General features: G+C 40.1%; 1 long non-coding RNA gene across 1 annotated transcript; it reads right to left on the reverse strand.

The window, feature by feature from the left end:
• Positions 1-1,048: 1,048 nt before the first annotated feature.
• On the reverse strand, positions 1,049-2,748 carry LOC122992535. Its single transcript, XR_006406063.1, has 3 exons — positions 1,961-2,748; positions 1,613-1,769; positions 1,049-1,313 (listed from the first exon to the last, which is right to left on the reverse strand). It is a non-coding gene; the product is annotated as an uncharacterized LOC122992535 (long non-coding RNA).
• Between the last annotated feature and the right edge of the window lie 11,367 nt (positions 2,749-14,115).

The following is a 14,115-nucleotide window of genomic DNA, read 5'->3' on the forward strand; positions in this document are numbered from 1 at the left end:
GACATATAACTAAAGAAAGATTTACTGCATTTGGACAAAGATCTACATAACAGCTGTCGTCTGTAAGAATATGTAATACGGCAGACCAGCAGACTGACTGATACTGAGCAGCATTAGTCATCCAAAGTAAATGGAAACCAAAATAACAGTCACATTCAAAACGTAGCATAATAAAAACATTACTTTCAGTTTAGCAGTTTTAATGTCCTTCTCTTCAGCAAGCTATAGCCTCCCTATGTGTAACCTACACATGCACTGTACATTGGTTCGACTGTGGTAACACAGAGCTGCATATCTGGGTGTACAAGTTTCTGCACTGTTTGTAAAGACGTGAAAGGCATGACAGTGTGATGTGAAAATATGTTGAAATTACTGAAACTGCATGTGAACGAAAGCAGAGAACATGCTTTAATGAGAAACTCCACATTGCTGCAGCCAAGCTTGTAGTTGGTAGGACTTATATACCATTTCCAAAATAACTTTGTTAAGTGTCGCGGTATCATATATCTGTTTCACAACACACAACTCTGTAAATTGTGGCTATGACACATGTCGAGGTTCTCCACGCGGTTCCGTGGCGGTTCCCCGAGCGGTTCCTTGAGCGGTTCTCGTGGTGTTTGCTCCCGAGCAGCTGCACAGAATCGGGGCCAATCCGCTGCTGACTTGACTGTTCTGCTTCCAGAAGTCAACCAACCCCGGCAAATGGAGTACAGCTTTTCCAGGGATCTCGGGCTCCCGGGATCAAACATTGTTGCTAACAGGCGGCCCCGGCAGGCAGGCAGGCAGCGGTCACCACAGCACCGGCCCCTGGGCCAGAGGGAAACACCCTCCCTGTGGCTTCCCTCTCCTGACAAATATTAAAGACCTGGCCTTCCCCTTTGGCCATTTCTGCTTTCCTTTATTTGCGTGCCATTTTGTGGTGGTGTAAATAAAAAAATTCAAAAAATCAGTGTAGTTCTCCCCTCCATTATTTATGTTCAATACTTAAGAATCCAGTGAAATCCCCAAAAAACAACAAAAACAGATACACATTGAAACATCTGTTAAAACACTTTAAGTAGCTCTCTTTTATTTATTTATTTTTTTTTCCTCTTGTGTCTTCCAATAATGAGAATGCATTTTCTGACAAGGTTTTACTGAAAACATTGCATAGTTTTCCATCACTGGCTACAAGTGAGCACTCTCTTGTCCCCTGTCTTGATTTTTCTTGTACATTGCAGTCCTTCTCTCTCTTCCCTCCCTCTCTTTCTCTGACAGGGTTACAGGATTAGTAGCTGTGTCTTCAAAGGCAGGACCATATGCTTGCAGATTTACTACAAACACACAGGGGATAATTGTACCAAGGGCAAACTTAAAATCACAGGACACTTCTCTGACTGCTGGTTCACTTTATTGTTTTTCAAGTTTGACAGTAAGCCACATATCCATTGTTAAAGTTAAGACTAATTTTCTTTCCTTAGTTGCCTCTGAATCATCATGTGACTCATAAACCATTTGCGTGTGGCAACTCCCTCCTTGTCTTCATCCACAAAGAAAAATATACTAATTACACATTTCAGCCACACTGCACTTAGGTGCTAAAGTGTATAAAAGAGGCATTAAAAACAAATACCTCATCATTGTCGGTTTAAGGGGATATATTGAGCGTGGAGAACCCATATGGGAGGGAGTGGCGTAATGGAGTGATGTGAAGAGGTTCCCTTGTGTCTCTTGCACTCTGCCACCAGGTGATGTTTCATTTCCTTCACCTCACCTTCGCTTCCAGCTGCCTGGGTGTAATAAAGACCTGTGTAAACAATCAAGGCATGGAAAAGGACAGAGACAGACTGAAAGTAAGAGGTGAGAAGAGAAAGGTGAGGAGAGTTCACGAAAAAGGCTTCATTTTTTTAGTTTTAAGGTTATTGAGAGAGAGAGAGAGAGAGAGTGAAAGAGAGAGAGAGAGGCTGACTGAAAAAAGCACCACAAAGTTTGAAAGTCGAGCTCATTCTCTCCTCTTGTGGAATAAGACATCTGGAGAGCAGGTGTTAGAGCCAGCTGTGGTAGAGAGAGGAGTCAGTGGTAGTCTGAGCATATGGAACTGCTCCCTCTATAGGTCATTGGGCAGCATTGCACCTCAGTGTTTAGGACAGGGATAGGTCAAGACATGCCCAGGCAAGGACCATTCAATTCAAGGACTGATCGCCCCCAACTGGGTAATGTGAGTGAAGTGTCTAACAGGCCTGATTCAAAACAGTGAAAATAAAAAAAGAGTATAATAACTATTATGTGTGCTGAGGAATGTGGAATGCAAGTGTGACAGCAGTGAAACTGACTACACAAATCTGTATGTTATAGCTTGCTAAACCATTGATGGCAGAGCTGGCTGTCTCTGTAAGTGATGTAATGTCAGTATTGTACATCCATCAGAGGGAAAATGAACATAAAATGGAGTGCAATGCTGTAAAACACAATGGAGCATTTTTACGGCTTCACAAAAAAATAGCCCAATGTTACAGGCATGTGGCCTTTCCTGAATGTGGTTGATATACAGTTAATGTCACTGGAAATTTGAATGAACCATATTAGGGGTTAGACAATGCCCTTTTGCCCCTTTCCCCTTTCCCTCATTCTGTTCCCTTTATCATGAACATTTCTAGTTGCCCGAGCAGCAGTACTGAGACACAAGCAATTCACATTAAAGTCATGGTGTAAAACTATCTCAGCATGACACAGCATGTCCTGAGTAAAAAATACGAAAGGTTGGTGATTTATTCTATCTTGTTAAGATTTCCCATCCTTGTGTGTGTGTGTGTGTTTTTCTCCTCTGAGAAACTCTGTATATACTGTATTCAGCATTTTACAATTTACAAAAGATGCTTTTATCCAATTTATAAAAGACGCTTTTATCCAAAGTACATCTGAGAGTTGGAGTGAAAAAAATAAAAAAATAAAAAAATAAACAGCAAAAAGTCTGAGAACTTATACAGACGATATAGATAGCAAGGTGTGTCCAAACTTTTGACTGGTACTGTATATGTATTGTAACTTCTACATATAGCCCTGTTCAAAAATGTAATGAAACGAGAGTGAAAAATGTATTTAAAAACTGTAAAGGGAGACATTTTTACAATGTGTAACATTACTATCATATTTTCTAAGCTATAATTTCCATAGCATAAAATTTATTGAGGCTGTGTTATTGTTGAGGCCATCAAACACACCAGTTTTACAGAGGCAATGAATCATCACACAAACACGCACTCTGAGTGACCCTTAAGTACAAGTAGTAAATATATTTTGAAATAAACCCTTAAAAAGTATATGCACCAAAACTATGATATAAAATGGATTTTTGGAATTGATCTTCTCCCATATTATTTACAATACTTAAGTTTATTATTTTAAATATGTATTGAATTAGAGAGATTTTCTTTCTTTTCTCACGAATGAGGTTTCCAACTCTCAAAGCTGAATTCCTGCTGACCCTGAGTCCCTGGGTTGGCCAAGAGGAAAAAAAAAATAAAGGAAAAGATGGACGCTAACAAGGGGCATCCCGTCTGTGTACCACACAACCTTGGCTCTTGTATACAGATTCTTTACTTAATAAACCATATCAATCACTATATTGAGGATTCCACAGCGCTAATGTAGTCACTTGAATTTATTTGTCTTATGCAATCATACCACACACAATAAAATAAATAAACGAGCAAAATTTGGAAAGAGTAACAACTAAATTAAATTAAATATAAAGAATTGTGCCTTGGGCCTTATTAAGTAATGATCAAGTCAGTTATCTTCTAGACCTCTTCTTCTAGAGGTTCAAGCATTTAATTAAACTCTTGGTGTAAAGGAATACACAATGTCAAATTGAAACATTCAGTGTTACTGATGGTTGTGTGCGGTGGTGTAGGCCCTCAAATAAAACAGTCAAACTGAATCATTCAATAATTCTGTTTAGTAGAAAGTGATCTGTGATGGTGGTTTCAGTCCTGACAAACCGGCCAAACCTTTAGCTTTTTATTCTGTCAATGTCTGAATATGGATATAAATAGAGTGCAAAGCAGAAAACTTTGTGGAAATGAAAACACTTTGTGGAAGATGGAGAATATCTTGTTTTTATGGTTGCTGACCACAGTATTCATTCAGCTGTTGAAGACCATCCTCAACTTACACAGGACAGATGAAAACAGCTTAAACGTTGAAAAGATTTTGACCTGCAATATCCATACAAGACCTCACAAAAAAAATGAGGACATGTGATTCCTGTGTTATGATCAGTAACCTATAAGCCCCATGTCCTAATAAAGGTCTAAGCCTGACTTTTCACTGTACATCACAGAGATAATCTCCAGATGAAGATGTCTTAGAAGTAATTATGTTTAATCCATTCTTCAGTACATGTGGGTAATAACCTTCAAAGTTTTTACTGCTCATTAAATACTGACAGCCAAGATGTTATGACAAAGTACAGTGTGTGTGTGTATGCGTGTGTGCATAAAAGCACAAAAACACAATTTATATATTTTGCAAATTGTGTCTGCACATTCATGTGTGTGTGTGGTGTAAGTGTGTGTGTGTGTGTGTTTGTGTCTCTACACGTGTGTTTGCACATTCCTGGCCCTCCAAACTCATGTATAATAAGCTTTACTTTGACATGCCCTAAAGATGAACTTGAGAATCAGCATCGTTTGACTTCTTCGCTTTTGACATGGCTGCCAGTCAGCATCAGTGGTTGGGTGAAACCAGAGCTGCTGCCCTCAGAGGATCTTCTCTCACCCTTTCTCTCCCTCCCTCCCTCCTTCTCCCTTCCTTTCTGCTCCGTCTTGTTCTTTCTGCTGCTCTCTCGGCAGTTCTCCACTCGCTGCTCTCTCCAGGTAAATCTGTTTCATATGACTTTGCAAAAGGGGCCCTCTGCAAAGGTTAAGACCAAAGGTTAAGACCAAAGGTGGAACACCACGCTGGAAGAAAATTACCCTATACAATCTTCAAATTATGAATTTGCATCTGATCTAGGTTGAATCCAAAACTACAAAGTTATGCAAGATAATGTAATATAAGCATGTGACCTAAAATTTTTATTACATGTTGGGTGGCCTTCTCACTACCTCTGTATTTAACTCACTAATCCAATTTAAGTTTGGCATTTCTTGACTGTATATACAGTACCAGCAAGTGCAGTTTAATACTACAGCAAACACTTGTTGAGCAGAAATACAAGAGAAGAGCAACTAGAGTTACAGTTCAACCAAACAAACTTCTGTTGTTTTAATGAAGACGTCAGTCAGCTACTTATCTTTGGACAGAGCAAGGCTAGCTGTTTCCCTCTGTTTACAGTCTTTGTGCTAAGCTAAGCTGATGAAAATAGCGGCATATTTAACATGCAATAACGGTATCAATTTTCTCATCTAACTCTGGGCAAGAAATATTTATGCTCTGTGGTATTTTTGATGCATTGTTTTTGAAGTATTGAATTTGTATTCCTGCTATTTTCTATGTACTTTATTGAATTATTAATTGCTTTGAGATGTTTATCACCCTGGGTGGGTCAGATGGTTAACCACACCTGTCAGCGTAGAGCTTGTCAGCCTATTGGTGTGCATGATATATAAATATGGGTGTGTTTTCCATTTTTACAAACATTCTGACCTGACAAAGATTGAAATGTTGTCCAGATTAAAATTTGTTGGCTTAGAGTAAGTGTGCAGGCGTTACCTTTTTTCAAGAAAGCAAATACACATATTTCCCAAACTGTCAAGCTATTCATTTAAACCTTTAAAAAAAAACTTCAGAAATTCAGTCATAGCTACAATTGAACTATGGATATATTTTCTTTCTTTGCATATCTTTGTTGAGATCCTGTCAACACTGCAGCCTAGCGCATTTGTGATTATTTGAGCATACGTCATGCACATGCGCATGTGTTTGCATGAGTGCATACATGTGTGGGTGTGTCATTGATTCCGTTACACAGTATTCCTGGTCATAGCATATCTTAATTATCCCGAAAAAGTCAGATCTGTATACATTAAGCAGTTCGAGCAAACCTCATAATCCAAACCCATAACAGATTAGTTTGGATTCTCTCTTTTCTGAGGTTTAATTTTCCCCAGCCACAAATTGATGTCATGCTCGTCAGCTCCCCTCCCATCTCCTGAGGAAGGCAATGGGAGATGATAGTCGGCTGTTGCCAAGTTACAAAAGGTGAAAGGTTAAGGAATGCCTCTCCCTGTGATGGTGTTTTCGGAGAAGGCCAGTGAAAGTACCTCTCACTCCTGGATACTTAGAACATGCTTGTCTTAGCAAAGAATCAAACGATGATGATCGGGCTCTGTCTGTGTTTGTCTCTTGTCTCTCAGACTATGCCTTCTCTCCCTCTCTCATGGTTTTATCTCAGTGCTCCGTAACATGTCTCTGCTTCTTCACCTCAAGTTCTGGTTTGTCTTGGTCTCTCTCTGGCATATACCTGTGTCTCTGTCTTACTTTCTTCCCTGTCCATCTTTGTATTTCTTCTATTAACCTCCTCACATTTCACTAGTTCAGTTGTTGTGTGCGTTAACAGATTGTTCTGGCTTAAATGGTCTACTACCGTGTGAAAGCCAACAAAACATCACTCGTCCAAGAACATGGAGACCCAGACACACAAGTCGGCACACAGCAAAGTCAGTTATACTTGTTGATTCAAACATGATCAGAGACTTAAAGGAGACTTGACGTGGTCTGATGTTAACACAGATCTTTTCATAAATGGCAAACTGACAGAAAACCTAAAATGGTCATCCAAACATCCAAGTTTCCTGAACTAAAATGATCTTAGGCAGCTTTTCTCTCACCAGAAAATGAAATTTAATCCCTACTTGGCATCATATATCGCGCACCCACAGTTCACTGATCAAGTAGTTTAAGTTATGCCAAAGCTCATCTCTGTGTCTCGGTATCGCACATACAGCCTTGTTCTGTTTCTGTCACTCCCCCTCTCTATCCATCTCTATTACCCACACACACACACTCACAAAGAACCAAGGTCATTATGGAGAGCCACTGAGCCAAAGACGATCAGAGAACACGGGGCAACTTAAGCCAAAAAACCCAAAGAGCACGATAAGTAGCCTTTACATGGCCTGATATTATCATATCCATGCCTCATTCATAACAGCCAAACTGATCAAAAACCTTGAGTTGTTCCAAAAGGTCATCTTTGGGTTCAATGTAGGTCAACCTAACCCATGAAAGCTTAGGGTCATGGGAAGCTGCAGTTCTTGGCTTGACTGGATAGGAACTTCACTGACAGGTTCTCTTGGAGGATGTTTGTAAAATAGCAGACCACTGATACCACAGTAAAGAGCAGCACTCGGTGACTGCGCCGTACATCCTGGGCCAAGGACATGGCGAGCACATCATGACCAATGATCTGAACCAGGGAGGAGGCACTGAGAAAAGAGTGGAAGAGTGTGGCCTTTACTCTTGGTTTGGAGTAGGAGAGCATGTGTGTGAGAGAAAGAAAGAGAGAGAGAGAGAGAGAGAGAATATGTGCCTGTGCTTTAGTGCGTTGAATTGGTTTGATTACATTTGGAGATAGCAATCAGCTCCACTCCACTCTGTGCTTTATTGTGTTTGATGTCCGATGAGCATCCACACGGAGCAACTCAACACGCATAGCCTGCTAAAGTAGCTACGCACAGACATGCACGCACACACACACGTCGGAGAGGAATCTCTGACAGGGCACCATTTAAATGACATATTCTGGGTGAGTTCTTGTGTTTTTTTCCACTGTAATGCCAACACTTTTAATGTGATGTTGGCAGCACAGGTGTGTAATGAAAAACCGCCCTGACACCTGCTACCATCATCTCTTTATATCTCATTTGTCGATCTGTATCAGCCTTGATATCTCTCATTTTTGGTGGCAAGTGGCTTTATTTGTAAGTAAACACATTTGGAAATGCTCAGTGTGTGTGTGTGTGTGTCTGTGAGTGATTGTGGTGGAGAGGCACAGCTTTCACACATGCGCACAAACACACACATTACACACACATGCAAATGTTTGACTTGATGCCGTGGAAACGGGCAATGTTTGGTCCTGATAGTTTCTCTCTCTCTTTAATTGTGGGGAAATGGGTTTCAGATGTTACTGCGCGACTGATCACTTTGGGCCCTGCTCGGCCCCGTCATGTCCTCCCAAACCACATCAAGGAGCCCTGGCCTGATGTGGAACGATAGCAGCCCAGCGAGGGAGGCCCACTGTGGGGCTAAAATGCTCCTCTGGGTGCCCTTGCAATAACAAGATCCACATTAGCAGTAGCCGTGTGATCTGTCTGCTGTTCTGCTGTAGACAGACCACTGATTTGCTGCCTACCGTTCGATATGTAATACTACTTCTAAAGAACAAAAAAATCGACAATTTGGTTAAAAGATTTAAGTTGTAGTTTGCTGAATGTGGCATATTTCAGATGTAATTTGTTGACATATTTGTGATATATTTGATTCCTGATAAGAACAACTTTTAGTGCTAAAATCAATGTTGGTTTTGGGAGCTTCTGTGTTTTCTCGCCTGCTGCACAGGATGTCGGGCGCTGTCAGGCATTTAGTGCTTTGGGAAAGAACATTTAAGCAGGTCAGATACTTTACTGCACCTTGACCATACTGCAGATTCTAGTTTAAATGGTTCAAGTGTTTACTTTTCCCCCTACCATGTTAACATTTGCGGTGACAGTCAATCAAAAGAAATCTAAAAAGCTATATTCAAAACTTTACTATCAAACTAATGAAAACTGTCCTCCACATATTTTCAGCACCTGTTGAAGAGATGGTGGATCCAGTGTGGGTGTAACAAACCCACATTCCAGTAATAGAGCCTTTTGGTTGCTTTGGTTTGTTTTCCTTGGATGACTCCTTACCCCTGGGTGAGGACTCTGGTAATTCACATGGGAGAGTGTAGGGGTTGATGTCATGTGTTCCAGCTTTAAGAGCGGGAGAAAAAGAGTTTGACACAAAGACAGAGAAGGAGGGAAATTCAGGATGCAATGCTGCCCTCTGTTGTTGGGTACAACAAGGATAATATGTGACTTATGGGCAGTGAAACAACCTTTTTTTGCAAAATGATAGCAGGCATTTACAGGTCTTACCTCCCATGCAGAAAGCAAAGATGAAAGATGCCACTGAATCATGGTGGAAAGTAATTAAATACATTTTCTCAAGTCTCTGCTTAACTACAATTCTGAGGTACGTGTGTTTTTGAATGTACACTTGCCATGCTTGTTTATCTTCTACAATTTCAGAAAGAAATATAATTTTTACTCCACTATTTTTATTTGACAACTACTAGTTAAATTTCAGATTAAGATCTTACATTAAAAAGCGTATCACTCGCTGATAAAATACAGCGGATTGTTAAAGATTAAACCAGTGGTTCCCTATCGTTTAGGCTTGTAACCCCTTTCAAAAATAACATTGTCTACTCAGATGTCTTGAGTTTTTAGCAGTTCAACGAAAGAGAGGTTTGCCTCCAAAAAAATGAATTCAAAATTTGTATAGCAGAACTTTTTCTTCTTTCATACTCCATTAATCACAGTTCGACCCTCCAGATCCATATCTTGTGAACATATGGAGGCCGATCCACAAAACCAGACTGCTTAACCTCAGCCAGCAGTAAAATGCTGCTTACAGTACATATTACATGAATCACTATCAACTATGTAAAATATAATAACTTATTAGTGCAGGGGCCATATTTTACATTGTGGTATTGGTAGTTTTTTTAAAGTAAAAATCTTAATACTTCTTTGACCACTGCTCTGTATTTTACTGTACATTATTTTGTTAATTACTAATTATTGATGTAAACTGCTGGATTTGACATAAGATCATTATTTGATGGATAGCTTATAGGTATAATTTTTGGGTAGAGATTTTGCTCTGTATTTCCTGTGTAATTTCCATGGGGACTGATTTTTATTCAGTCATACTCCATGAGTATTTATTAATCGATCTATGAGTATTATGCCATTTTGTTGCATTGGCAACAGGAGGAAATGAGCAGCACAGTTGTCCTTTTTCCTACAATCTTCTTTCAGCTCTTCCTGAAACAGCCTGGCATTCCCTGGAAACCTGGGAGATGTGGTCCTTTGTGTGTTCTGGACCCTGTGTGTGTCCTGGATTGTACTTCCAGTTGGAGCCACAGACTCTCCAGAGACAATTTTGGCGCCTGACCCATATTTTTTACGTTATGTTATCTCTTTCTCTCAGAAGATTTGTTCTCACAGATTGTCATGAGTTCATCTGCGCTTTATCTCTCCCTAAACAAAACAAATGTAACCTCCAGAAATAACAGTGAAACACAAGACTTTACAATTTTGAATCACTCATACATGCTTTCTATTGAAAATCAGACATTGCGCCGATCTGTATTATGAAAGCTTGGACAACAACAAGGGATTCAGAGGAGACCAGTGGTGATCAATCAAACGAGGATACTTCTCACAATAAAGTGACTTTTTTTTGTTTTTTCTTTTCAATTCACATTCTCAGACACACAGAATACTTGTCTGCATGTTTGTATGTGTATCTTTACGTGTGTTTTTGTGCTAATGTGACAGTGGGATGGAGAGAAAAAAGGGGGGGAGGAGGATAAAGGAGGGAGGGGAAGTTAAGATAGCCACCAGTTGATAGAAATGTATCAGCCAGCTGGCCAGCAGCCACAGGACTGCGGAGCTCTCCCTGGTCTCTGGCTCAGAGAAAATACAACAGCCAGAGGCAAGAGGGGGGCTGAAAAGGGTCTGCAGTGGAGCTCAGAGGGCAGTTGTTTTTTGTTGCAGTCACAATGGATATTAAGAGTATTTTCTTTGTCTGTATTTTATTTGGCAGCAGTTGAAGAGCAAATGGGTTTGCTAGATTGTGAGTTGGACTTGCACCTGCAACTTTGCAAACACATTACTTTGTGTGGTGAGCCCTCAATTAATGTACACATAACAACAACATTTTAGTCACTGGGATTTACTCAATGCAATAATGTAAATATATTGTCTCTGTCTTATTTTAAATTTACACACAGAAATTCCACATAAACCTGGACAGATCGCAGCTCCTCTGCCCTGTTGGCATGATAAGCCCAGAGACAAAAACATAAAACATCTGTTACCCATATTTTGTGATCCTTCCAAGAGGAGGTTACTCTAAGAAGGTCATCATCACTTCAATCTCTGTCTCTTTCCACCCCGACTCACTCCCTCTCTTCCTCTTGCTCTCTTTCAGTAGCTCCTATTGAGCATCAAAGCCTCCACACTCTGTTCCTACGGAGCAGGAATCTCTCTACTGTGTAAACAGGGTTCCAGTCCTTTCCCACTGTGAAACAGATTGGATTTGAACCTGCGTGTGAACCTTAACATCTATACTGTACCACTCAGCCAAAGGGAAATTGGGGCGTGGGTGGAAAGAGAGTTATCTTGTTTTTGGGTCTAATTTACAGTCACAAGCAGAAGAAAAGCATTAAAAGAGAGACTGATCGTGAGTTTTCTAGACACGAATAGTAATATCCCTGTCAGTATTTTAACACATTGGCACTGCTCTGTAGCACAAGTGCTTCCAATTCATTATACGTGAATTTATTTTGGATTGATCATCTTTGTAAAATAACTTGTTGAAAATCTTGGAGTTTTTAAAGCAATCTGTTTCTGCCCTTCTGTATGTTGTTACCACTTGTCACTGTTGTTATTTTCACTTCATTTTTAAAGATTAGAAATGGCTTTTTTTAGATGTGTGCCATGGTTTTCCAGACACAGAGGAGAGGATGAGAGGACAAGGTGAGGAGAGATGGGTTTATTTTGGAAGAACAAAGAGTGGTTGGTAGGATACACAGCATGCCATCAAAGGCAGGGATTTGATGACAAGCAGAGTGTGTGTGTGTGTGTGTGTGTGTGTGTGTGTGTGTGTGCGCGTGTGCCTGTCGTGGTTTTATCTACAGTATTCAGCCATTTTTATGAAGTGGGCTTTGTCTAGTGAGGACCGGGCAATGAGAATCAACCCTGTATGTACATACATTCATGTACACTTTTCATGTTCACGTACATGCTTGCACGCACACACACACATACACACACTTTCTTACTCACAAGACCGTTTTTCCTCATCACAAAATATTGCCTCACAGCCAGACAAGGGTGCACTCTGGTGGGTATGAAGGGTAGTGTCATATAATCTGTGCTATGTATCACAGCGTTTGCACTTCTTTCATTTGGGCTAAAAAGAACATGTTGCATGCAAATACATTTGTTTACATTACACCTAAAACATTTCTCCCTTAAATTTAGAGAATAAGTTTTTCCAATTTGAATGACAGTATTTGCAGTATATTCTGTCTCCTCTTTTCCAACACTTTGTCGAGGGTAAGCAATGTCTGCAATCGTCCTTTTAGACACATTCCCCAGTCGTTCAGTTGCAAACTCTGGATATTTTGGTTCTGTGGATTTGCACAATGCTTGGCCATAACATTGGTTTGTCAAGATGAAACCACTGGAGCCTCTGTCTACAAAACAGATTGCTTTGGACTGGCCTGAGGATTAAACCTGTGACTTTGGGATTTCGATAAGGAAACACTAAACGCAACTAAATGAATGAGCACTCCATGTTCAAACTTAACAAGATCTGGATCTCAAAGGGAGAAAAATGGCTGTTCTTGTTATTGTGACAAATATGAACATTAATTTCAACTTTAAGGAGTCACAGTGAGCTAACAGTATACACTAGTTGGATTGTATAATTATTTCCAGATGAGTATGTGCATTTGATTTTGTGTGTGAATATGTTCCATACACATACTTACATGATGATAATACATTAAGATATAGTGTTCTTTCCACTTCAATGTGTGTGTCTGTGCACGTGTATATGAGTGAGCGACTGAGATTAAGTCTGTGTGAGTGTCCCCATCCGCCTTTTGGCTGCTCCAGATAAGAACATCAAAGCATTTGAATGCTTATCGTCCCTTGTTCTAATTATAGCAGTGAGCCACAACAGCACAGGACAGGACTGCAGGCTGGTTTAACATGAGAGGAAAGACCTACATCCACCCATAACCACGTGTTTGTGTGTGTGTCTGTGTGTGTGTGTGTGAGACAAAGATCATAGCCTTTGATCACCTGGCTGTGTTTGATTGAATTGGTACAGCGTTGAAGCCTTGTTTTGATATTGCTGTTTTTTTTTTCTTTTGTTGCATAATTCAATAGGAAGCAGCAGGTGGGGTTGTTTAACACCAGATGCTGCTTTTGTCTTGTTACATGTTACATGTGTCTGAACAAGATGCCCACATTAGCTGCTTCAAAGCTGGCAACGATTATGTTTGTTTTTTCATTGACAAATTTTTAATATATGTAACTGTGTAGTATCATAAAACACTCAAACCTGACTGAAGATGTTCGCTTGTTGGGTTGAATTCATCCTTTTCGATATTTACAATATCGTGTTTGTGTTTTCCCACAGCAAAATTGTGCACATATACACTTTATGATGAATATGTGTTGATGAGGCTGTTTCACTCTTTCTGCACATATTATGTACACCACAGGTTTTCAAAGTCTGAGACTGTGGCCTTCCCTCAGACAAAGCTTGGAAAAAGATGCCCCTTCACCCCCTTTTAGTTTACTTGCCTAGTTTCGCTCAGTTCCTGGATGCCTATGGGATCATGATTATGTTATTTGATCCCATAGACACTCATCAGTTGAGCCAAGATAACCTAATATTGCTATTTGACATAACGTCAGACTACACCAAATACATAAAAAAGTCAGTCCTAAGGCATTTATTAGTTTCTGACTCTGGGAAAGTTGGAAAAACAGTAAAAGTCCCCATAATTCTCTTTCTCTTTAACCGAATCACATACATTTAGGCTATTCTATGTGATCTCCTCTTTATAACTAATGTAATAACTAATGTAATATTTTTTCACTTCCATTCACTGAGCCTCCCCTGAAACTTTTTGGAGCACCCCTGGGGAGGCCCGCCTCCCACTTTGAAAGCCTCTGATGTACACCATTATGATGACTTCAGGTGTGTTGTACAATGGGCAGTATGCAGTTTGTTGGTTGATGGCAGTCTGTGCATGTACTGTAGGTATTGTGTTGTGCATGTCTATGGGTGACA

Source organism: Thunnus albacares, chromosome 11, assembly GCF_914725855.1.
Source record: "Thunnus albacares chromosome 11, fThuAlb1.1, whole genome shotgun sequence".
Lineage (NCBI taxonomy): Eukaryota > Metazoa > Chordata > Actinopteri > Scombriformes > Scombridae > Thunnus > Thunnus albacares.